The following is a 10,423-nucleotide window of genomic DNA, read 5'->3' as shown; positions in this document are numbered from 1 at the left end:
CTCTGAGTGAGAAAACTAGCATAGCAGGTCACTTGTCAGGATAGACCTGATGAGTGCTGGGGCATCTGATCACATACTTTCAGGAAAGAGGACAGAAGCCTGAGGCCTGAACCCTTGAAACCTATCTTGGGAACTGCCTTGGCTGGCTCAATGGAGCCAGTCTGAATGCATATGTATTAATTAACTCCTAATAGCTTTAAAGACTAGGTCAGCCACAAAGTTTCAGATACCCTAGAGAGCAAAGGAATCAAGTTCATCATAGTAGTAGTTCACAATCCTCACTACATAGCATCACTGGAGAGCTTTAAAAAATCCCTATCTGGACCCTACCTCATGGATCTTGAGTTAGTTGGTCTAGGGTGGGGTCTGTGCACTGTTATGTTTAAAAGCTCTCCAGGTGATTCTGATGTGCAGCCGATGCTCTGAACCATGGCCCCTGGGTCTAGCATATATAACTGTAGGTCTCAGACAATGTCTGATCAACCCCAACAACTTGTAACATATCATGCTCAAGGAGGACATGTTTCTGTTGTCTCAGACATCAGTTGTCTCTGATTTTTGGTGGCTCTTCAAATAATGCAGCAGATTGCCATGGTCTTGGCAGGCTGGGGAGTCTGGCAGACACGAGTGATCTTGGCTGGCGTTATCAAAAAATATGGACCCAGAAAAGAAAACACAGGGTGAGGTGGAGCAGTGGGAAGGACTCTGGGTAGGACGTCTGAAGAATTCTACACAACACCAGTAAGGAGTCAGGAACTACAGATCAAGACTGCAATTGTAAAAACATTGTCTGACTTCCTAGACTTTATAACCATCACATGTTTATTTGTTATACTTCCTTCTGTAGCTCCACAGAAACTGAACCAGTAAATCTTTGGAAATGAAAAACGATGGCAGACTTGTTGTCAGGGCCTGAAAGGAAAACTGGAGGGCTTTGTGGCACAGTTTCTTGGAGGGAAGCAACTCTCAGGCCAGGCATGAGTAGGAAGAGTTTTTGAGAGAAAAGAAAACATGGCTGCCCGGAAGAGAGCCAGGAATCTCTTGTGGCTCTATTGTGCTTCAAAGTACAACTAACCCATCACCCGGCACACAATAAACGTATTAAATTTATAATTAAGCCACCACAGGCAAACATGTCGAAATGACATGTGTTCTAGTCCTGGCCTCCATTCCTTTGGGGTTGTGTGTCCTTGAACATCTTCTTTATTCATCTAGTGTTCCTTCTCCAAGTAGGATAAATTGTAACCTAATTTTCAGTCTTCAGGAAGTGCCCCAGAGGCATGGGCAAATGAACTGATAAACTTAAAAGAGTCTAGGATTAGAGGTTAAAGTGACATGCCTTTGATGACATCATTCCCCAAATCTCAAGTTTCAGCTTAAAAATTCATATGTGATGTGCATTCATTCACTCATCAAAATTTTACTGAGTGTCAATGACATGCATTGCACTACCCTAGAAACTTGGGATTCAACAAGGAACAAGCAAAAAATAAAGAAGACCCTTGTCTTGTGTTTTTTCTTTTCTAGTGGAGAGAGACACAATAAACTATAATTTATCTGTTTGTTTAATATAAAAATGAGGAAACATTATTTACAAGTTCAAATTCCTTAACACCCCATCGGCCCTTGCTTCATAATCCTGGTGTCACGTGAGGCTCCAGGAGGAGGTGCACGGTCCAGGGCCCTGATTGCCATGGTATACTGCCAAAGGCATGTGGTCACACATGGCAGAACTAAGAGAAAGAACATCATGAGGATCGAGGAAAGAGATGGAAGTTACTTGGTTGGGAGACTTCAATATACTGTGGAAACAGAAAGGATGAGTATGAGTTTGAAGAATTATATTCCAAGTTACGAGAGGATATGGTAGACTTGAGCCTGTGAGCGATGGATTCTCTAAACTTCTGTCTTACTCTCATGTGACCTTCCGACCCCAGTATGTGGGTACATGGGGGCATGAGATGGTTTTTAAGTCAGATGCTGCCCGGTCTGCTTTGGGAGATGAGAGGAAGGACCTGGGCCACGCGGCTTTAATATCCACCGTAATCCAGAAAGCGCTTCCTTTCAGGGTGAGGGCGGTTGAGTGGGGAGACTACAGACTAGGTCTTCAAGAACATGTGAACTGTCATAGATCCTTAGAGCCAAAGGGTAGCCCAGAGTGGTTGAGTGGCAGGTTCATGGTCACATAACTCATCTGGGGTGGGGCTGGAATGGGAAAAGAGAGCTGTTCTCCTAATTTCCTCTCTGTTAAGATAACTGCTCACCAGGAGCACCTGGGTGGCTCAGTGGGTTAAGCCGCTGCCTTCTGCTCAGGTCATGATCTCAGGGTCCTGGGATTGAGTCCCGCATCGGGCTCTCTGCTCAGCAGGGAGCCTGCTTCCTCCTCTCTCTCTCTGCCTGCCTCTCTGCCTACTTGTGATCTCTGTCAAATAAATAAATAAAATTAAATTAAAAAAAAGATAACTGCTCACCAGTCCATATCAACGCCTTGCCAGCTGGTACCCCTCAGAGCACACACTTGCTATTGGCTGACAGATAAGTTTTTCCTGCTTATCTGGAACAAATCAATACGGTCCCAGTTCTTCACTCTTGACCCCACTATGTTTTAGCACAGAAAAGAATGATGAGAAAGAATCAGTAATGTTGCGGTCTGAAAGGCCACTGCAGGGCTTTTGGTCAAACTCTTGATTAGGGGTGGCGGTGGGTGGGCTACAGACTATAGCCTGAAGAAGGGACGTAGCTGGTTCAGGTCACAGGGCTAGCTGATGGCTGGGGTGGAAACTCGGGACTCCTGACTTCCATGCCAGGGCTCCGTCTCTCACTGTCATTGAAAGCAGATATTGGTGTGGACCAGCAGTCCTGACAGACAGATTATTTAATGAGCCAAATTATTTTATCATAATGGCATGAACATTTCATAGTAAATCAGGTCCATTGTCACTACAGAACACCTAATTACCCACATGGAGTCCAGCTAGGGTGAACTTTCCTCTTGAAATCGCTGTTTCATAGAATATTGATTTCCTAGATACATTGTGAGATGGCTAACGTTGGCCAGGGATGACATATAAAGTCCGGACTGAATATATCTTGATGTGCTTTTCATAGCATCTGATCCCTAAATCCTGCCTTTTATTTTGTAAGGAGGAAGCGCACAGGAGCCTCCAAAGGAATAAAGAAGTACAGGGTTGGTATATTAATGAATCATTTAGAATAAGGGGTTGGCTCAAGGTTAAGAGATGATTTTTATTTCGAGTGCGGATGCATTTGAGAGCATTCGTAGGCTGTTGATAAGGAACAAGTGGAGAGGGAGGTACAAACACGAGAGGGGAGGTGGACCACTCAGGGGTGATGCATCTGAGTTGGTAGGGTGATTGGATTCAGACTCTCAGACTGGAGATAAGGATGAGTGAGGAAGGAAATAAATAGAAGACTGAAGATGTGTGATGAGAGGCAGTTGGGATGAAGGGAAGGGGTCGTGAGGGGTGCAGAAGCAGCCCAATGTCCTCCTAACTAAAGAAATGTGGGAAGAGCAATTGAGGCTGGAATGGGTTATCACCCAATGTTCAAGGAGAAATGGAGAAGTGGGGATTTCCTCCCATCCCCCTCAACCTAACTTCAGTCCTACTCAGTCTCCTGCACGTGTTCTCAGACCACGCCACTTTACAGTAAATTCCTCTTCTTTTAGTGTATCTGGGTTTACCACCAAATCCATAACATTCAGAATACGGCTACCCATGGTCTTGTATGATAATCATTTTGTCCAAGACCTACATATCTTGTGTCTCTGTATCAGTCAGTGTAGGTTAGGTTGTGCTGTAGTAACCTTCACCCCAACCACCACCGCCGCCACCCCCTCCCCCCCGAATCTCTGAGGATTAAGGCAATCTAGGTTTATTTCTTGCACATACTAAATGTCTCACTCCGTGTATGAGGCTGAGGGTTGGGCTCTGCTCAGCACTGTCCCACAGGGACTCAGGCTGACAATGGAGCTGCTTTCTGAAGTAGCCGGTCCTCACGGCAAATATGAAAGAATGCTTTGTGAGGTCTTGCCATAGCAATTAGATGTTCCGGGTTAGAAGGAACATGACAGTTTTGCTCACAGCTCATTGGCCAGAACCATTCTTGCGACACTACCCAGGCCCAATGAGTAGGAAATGTAATCCTACCATGTGCCTTGAATGGGGACGGGTGATAAATATTTAGCCAACAGGGCCAATAACTACCACCCTCCTCCAGTCGGACAGCATGCTCTCCAAAGTCAAGACCAGATGGAGCCTCCTGCTTCTCTAGCAGCCATGGCGCTGGTCACAAGACAGCAATGTGCTGGCTGTGCCCACAGAGTTCACCAATTAGCCCAGTCCCGCAGCCCCAGGCCACAAACCTCATGAGGCAGACAAGGCAGGGAGTGGGGGAGGCAAGGTCCTGCTGGGGGTAGCCGTGGAAGTGAAGATCCCAAGGAAGTAAGAAGCAAGCAGTAGGGAACAGAAAGGAGGCTGCTCACGGGGATGGGGCACTGATGCTGCTGTCCGGAGGGGGTCAGTCCTTGTAGTTCTGGGCATGTCCACGAGCAGCTGAAAGAGGGGGTTAGGATAGACCCACAGCCTTGCTGGTTTGAGTGCTGCGAACTGGGTGTAAGAACACTAGGAAGAACAGCCTGGGTCAATTCGGAGACTGAGGGCCAGGCTGGGAGACACCACAGCCGTCCTTCTCCACAGCTTCACAGGCTTCCGAAAATCCTGGGGGTGGATCTGTTATTTATGAAATGATCTGCACTTGCTTGCTTTCTTTTTTTTAAAAAAAAATCTTTTTTAATAGGCTTCTTCTTGAGGTAACTGACCATTTTGCCTTTGAACCCAAGGACCCCCCAGCGAAGTGATCCGCCAAGGTGGAGGCCCAGAGAGGCAGGCCGCTCGCTCCAGGAAGGGCGGCTGACGACGCGGAGTCCTGCCTCCTTCTCACTCCTCGGCGGGCCTTGCGGTCACCTGGCTGACTCCAGACTAAGGTTAGCTTTTTCGGAAATAGAGTGAAAACAAACTCAGGCTTCTGAATTAATGAGCACTCTGACTCCTTCCCAAGTTTGAAGGTGTCCTAGACATAGAATAAGATAGAGAAGCCTCCCTCGGCTCAAAGACAACAGCCCCAAAGGGCTGTCCTGCCAGCTTGATCTGTCTCAGCCAGGGTCCCTTTAAGATGCGAGGTAGGGAGGTCATATGCAGGCCAGTGGAAGTTTCCACACTCTGTGTGTCTGGGCCAGCGTCTCTATCTCTGCTGGGGAAGGGTGGGCCCTGTTCCCACAGGCCTGAGATTTATGACTTCAGTCTGGGAGGCGGGCGTTGGCCTTTACTTCTCGGCACGAACAATGGTAAACAGTGATGAAGAACATTTGGAACTGGTAGCCTTCAGCCTGTGTCAGGCTAACTCTCTAGTCCTCTCTCTCCTTGTGCACACTCGTGTGCATGCAGGCGTGCGCACACACGCGCGCGTGCGCACACACACGCACACACACGCACACACACGCACGCACACGCACGCACACGCACGCACACGCACACACACGCACACACACGCACGCACGTTTTGTAACCCTTGCATCTTACCCCCAGTCCTCACCGGCTCCACTCATAAACCTGACCTCTGAGCAGAACCGAAGTGCCTCAGCCGGCACCACCTAGCAGTCATCTGTTGGAGGAGACAGATCTCCTGCCCCCAGCATTCTTCCTCTAACACACAGAAACGCTAAGGGGCAAAGCTATACTCATAGCAGGTCTACGTGGAGCCTCCATGGGAATGAAAGATCAGTAGCTGACCAGCTGAAGCCGTAACTGTCGGTCGCGGGACAGCGACAGGGAAGGAAGTCTGGCTGGATCAGGGAGGCGGTGATGTGTGCATGTGTGTGTGTCTGTGTGCCTGTGTGTGAGTGTACGTGTTGCGGGTGACAGCAGGGAGAGGGCTGCCGTCAGCTTCTGTTTAGAGGATTTTTCAGCGGTTGCATGTTGGAGTGCTCTGGTGAGGGTCCTGTGCTTACGGGAGAACAATCCCACTTTCCTCCACGGAAGGCAGTAGAGCACAGTGGTTAAGACACAGTCTCTGAAATCAGACTCTGAGTCTAAATCCTGGCCCTGCTGCTTCTCCCTGTGTGACTTGGGCAAACTCCTGCACTTCTTCTGAGCCTCAGTTTCCTTGTATATAAAATGGGCAAGACTAGGGGCGCCTTGGTGGCTCAGTTGGTTGTGTCTGCCTTTGGCTCTGGTCAGGGCCTCAGGGTCCTGGGATCGAGTTCCGCGTTGGGCTTCCTGATCAGTGGGGAGTCTGCTTCTACCTCTCCCTCTGCTCTCTTAAATAAATAAACAAACTCTTAAAAAAAAAAAAAAACAAAACAACAACAAAACCAAAATGGGCGTGACTGGAACACTGGCATGGTAGAACTGAGCTTGCTGTGTGCCTCCCACACGGCCGGAAATCTGAAGTCCCTCTTCTTCCTCTCTGATGTTCTATCTGAACTGAGGTTTGGGTTGTTCCATATTCTTGTTTCCTCACCTGCAGCAATGCAAAAGCCATCTAGAACTCCATCTAGAACAACTCCTTCTGGGACAGAAATGACCTGTACCTGCTTGTTTCCTCAGAGAAGCCATGCAGAAACCCACCTCGACTCTGCTACTGAGGAAAGAGACACATGTCCCCTGAACCCTTCTCCCCGTCTGGCACCCAGGGCCTGTGGCTTTACATGGGGACAGAGCTGGGGAGAAGGAGTCAGGGTAAAAGGACAAGGTGACTTTCTTCTCTTCTGAGTCAGGACTGGCTAGGTGATGGATAGTAACAGAGTGACCCGAGGAGGAGGCAGGTTCTTCTGCCTGGAAGGGCACACTGTCCAGGGAGAGCCAGGTCAGGCCGCACTGATACGGTGCAGCAGAGGGGGCTGCGTGTGATGTGGGGGAGAACCTCTTGCACGTCGTGTCGAGAGGCCCGGGCGTGGGTGACTCACTGCAGAACTGGGCAAGCCGCCCTCCCTATCTGAGACTCGATGTCCTCCTCACTTGTCAGACTGATGCCTGCCATGATGCCAGGTCCTTCTCCCACACTCTTCCTGCTGACCCGTTCCTTTCCTCCCCGTACACACTCATGCACCCATGCGTGCTCACAGAGAGGCACACTTGTGTATACACAGTGTGCCACAAGGGCAGGTGCACAGGGTGCTCCTTCTCAGCCATCCGAATCACACCCAGTTCACGTTCTACCTCCTGCCTCCCTGGCCTTCCTGTTCCATCCTGGCCCCCACTCTCCCGAGCTTCCATGGCAGCCCAGCACAAGGTCTCTCTTGAACTCCCTTGTTGGCTTTGGGTGGTGTGGAGCTTTGCCCAATTTTGCTCTCCAGGTGCCCAGCGCGTCCCTGGCAGCCCCAGGTTCTAGGTCCTGTCCCTCCGCCCCCCGCCATGGCTGCTGTGGTGCACAGATGTGAATTTTCTGCACCATTGATGCCATGTCAGCTTCAAGGCCTTCCTTGGCATGGTGCTGCGTGGTCACATGTTTGCACATAGGTGGTGAATGCTATTTTAGCTTGATCTGCTAATACCTCCGTTTCTCTCACCTCTGGCGCACTGCCTGTCACACTTCGCTGTTTGGTGGCATCGGAGTGGCAATTTGGAAGCAAGCTATGGAGCAGCTGAGTTGGGGCTGTTTGGTTTGGGTTGAGAGAGATGTACTTAATGTGACATCGAGTTCCTTCTCTGTGTATTTCACTACTGCATGTTGTCCCCATGGAGCAGCAGCTCCCAGGGGCACCCTGCTGCCTACTGCCAAGAGGCATTCTGGGTCGTGCCACAAAGAGCCACCAGAAGTGTACGGAGAGCCTAGTGCATGTGTCCCATGGTGTCCGGCGCCGGAAGTACATCGACAGTGGAAGACAAGCAAGGTCTGAAACGTACAGGGCCAGAAGCGAGATGGTGGGGAATTCCTCCAACCATCAGGCAGGTGAAGCTGTAAGCAGAGACTGTGTTCTCATCCCTGCCTAGTCAAAATGGAACTTCTCTCTTGCCAGGAATACACTCCATCAGGCAAAGTAATACAATTACAAACGCACTATTCATTTTGTTTCTTTTTTGATGAGCATTACCGACATGGAATTTATCAGAACTCCCATGTTTCAATGTCTTGCTGATTTGACAGGAAATACTGACATTGACAGAGATAACAGAAAACTCATTATACACCACCGCAATGAGGACATCGATGACAATCTGGTTATAAGTTTCATAAATTCAAAGAGTATTTTAGATTTGTCACTGTAAATGAGAAGTTGAAACGCCTTGAAATCTTATAGCTCTTCTATGAAAGATACTTGACAGAGGTTTTCCCAAAGTTGATAACAATCCTGAAAATTCACATGGCATTACCAGTGACAAATTGTGAGACTCAGAGAAACCTTTCCAAACCGTGAATAATAAAATACAAAATTGGATCAACTTGTTAGAGGAGAGACTGAATTATCTTTGTATTCTCTCTATAAAAATGATATTGAAAAATGATAGTCATTTAAAGAGATGATCAAAGAGTTTGCAGCAAAAAAAAAAAAAAAGTAGGAAGAAGAGTATTATGGATGTGTGTCAGAAAATCATTCTTGATTTTGTGGTGTTTGGAATTTGCCAGTGTTTCATAAGTTGTAATTTGTTGTGATTTCTTTTGTATCTGTAAATGGAATTTCACTTTCAAACATAGTTTTATACTTGGAACTTTGAATTCTTTTTCTTTGCCAGGGTCCTCTAAATTGAAAAAGCTGGGTCTGCCCTGTGGACTCCTCAGCCCCTACAGGGAGCTCCTTTGGCCTGTGGCTGTCAGTGGAGGTTCCAGATGTGGGGGCAGGGTGTGGGGGCACTGACTAGAGCACCCACCCTGGACCAGTGGGTGATGTGGATCTGGCTGACATCACACATCCGTGGAGACCACCTGACTCTTATTCTAAAAGGGGCAAAAATTCTGTCACGCCGACGATGAGGGGCACAGACCTTTCCACCAACAGTCTCGTCAGGGCCTGGCTGGGCCCTGCCAGCCCCCCTGCATTTCCTTTTAATAAAATTTAATGTTTTCATTTTCAAAGACCTAGAAAATCCAAACACTTTTTAAAAGCCCCGAGGAACTATAAAAATTAATAGCACAGGGATAATTTCTTTTTCAGTGGCGACTCAATTAAACCTGCCAAAGTCAGACAGTGTGATTTAAACGCACCGCTTGCAGAGAGACCCGAGCAAAGCAGGCAAACATGGAATGAACAATAATATTTACCAATTACCCTCTTGGATGTTTCCCACCTGGCCCCTTCCCCCCCGGGAGAATTTTTTCCTTCCCTCCCTCCTCTCTAGGGGCCAGAGGTCAGCATCCCTAATTGTTTTCTCCTTGAATGGTCACATTGCTATCAACAAGTGACTAAACTTCTTCTCTGCTCAGGGTAGTGGAAAAATACCACCCGGGCTGGCTGCCCAGGGCAACAGGCCATGTGGACATCATCCTGACTATGGGGCTGAACTCAGCTTTGAAAATGGAAGAATGGCTCCCGGCTCATCTCAGCCAGGCGCTCCAGCCAGACTAGACATCTCACATTCCACACTTAGTCCTGCCCCAGGGCACTTGCTCCTGCCATTACCCCTGCCAGGAATGCCCTCTCTCCTGTTCACTGAACGATTACCATGGAACACTTAAATCTTACGTTTTGTTTGAGACCCCTATCAAGATCAAGTTCTCTTAAGAAACCTTCCCTGATAAAATGCATAGCCTTGTAGATTTCCCAGTCAATCCCCTTGCCTTCAACTTCTCTTTCCTGAGTCAACTGCACAGGATTTCTGAACTCATCTGGGCTGTCTGGGCACTCATTATCCTGGCCTAGAGCTTTCAACAGGCTTATCCCTCCTTCGACTGGAAGCTCCTCCGAGGCAGGAACTCCCCTGGATGTATCCTTTACTCGTTGCATTTAGCTGGGTGTGTTGCAGTAGTGGAGGCTTAAAACTTGCACTTGGACTAGAGTGGAGAGCCTCCGCAGTTTCTCTACGACAAGGGAGTGAAATATGTACCTCAGGAAATGGTACGAGGGTTTCCACGCCCCATTGTTTGCATAGAAAAAATTTTTTAAAAAAACCACTTAAGTTACAAAAGATAAAAAAGACCTGAGCTAAATGTCCATCAGCAGGGAATGGACAAAGAGAATATGGAATAGAATGGCACGCTCTGGAGCAGTTAAAATAAAGGAAATGGAGTGGAATTCTCAGTATGTAGAGATTCCCGGAACAGGAGGGTTGACTGAGGAAGGCGAACTCCAGAACAGTGTTTGTTGAGATATAACTTAGGAAGATTCAGTGCCACATAAACCGATACTACACAGCATTTTATGGGTCCACATGAACATATCCATGTGTGAACACATGGGGGAGAAAGA

General features: G+C 48.1%; 1 long non-coding RNA gene across 1 annotated transcript; it reads left to right on the top strand.

Annotated features, from left to right (window-relative positions):
* Nucleotides 1-4,878: 4,878 nt before the first annotated feature.
* Nucleotides 4,879-8,729, top strand: LOC132023942 (uncharacterized). Its single transcript, XR_009406104.1, has 2 exons — nucleotides 4,879-5,005; nucleotides 7,767-8,729. It is a non-coding gene; the product is annotated as an uncharacterized LOC132023942 (long non-coding RNA).
* The last annotated feature ends 1,694 nt before the right edge of the window (nucleotides 8,730-10,423 follow it).

The sequence above is a fragment of the Mustela nigripes genome, chromosome 8 (genome assembly GCF_022355385.1).
Source record: "Mustela nigripes isolate SB6536 chromosome 8, MUSNIG.SB6536, whole genome shotgun sequence".
Taxonomy (NCBI): Eukaryota; Metazoa; Chordata; class Mammalia; order Carnivora; family Mustelidae; genus Mustela; species Mustela nigripes.
Note: the sequence above shows the minus strand (reverse complement) of the source record. Positions and strands in the feature narration are given on the sequence as shown.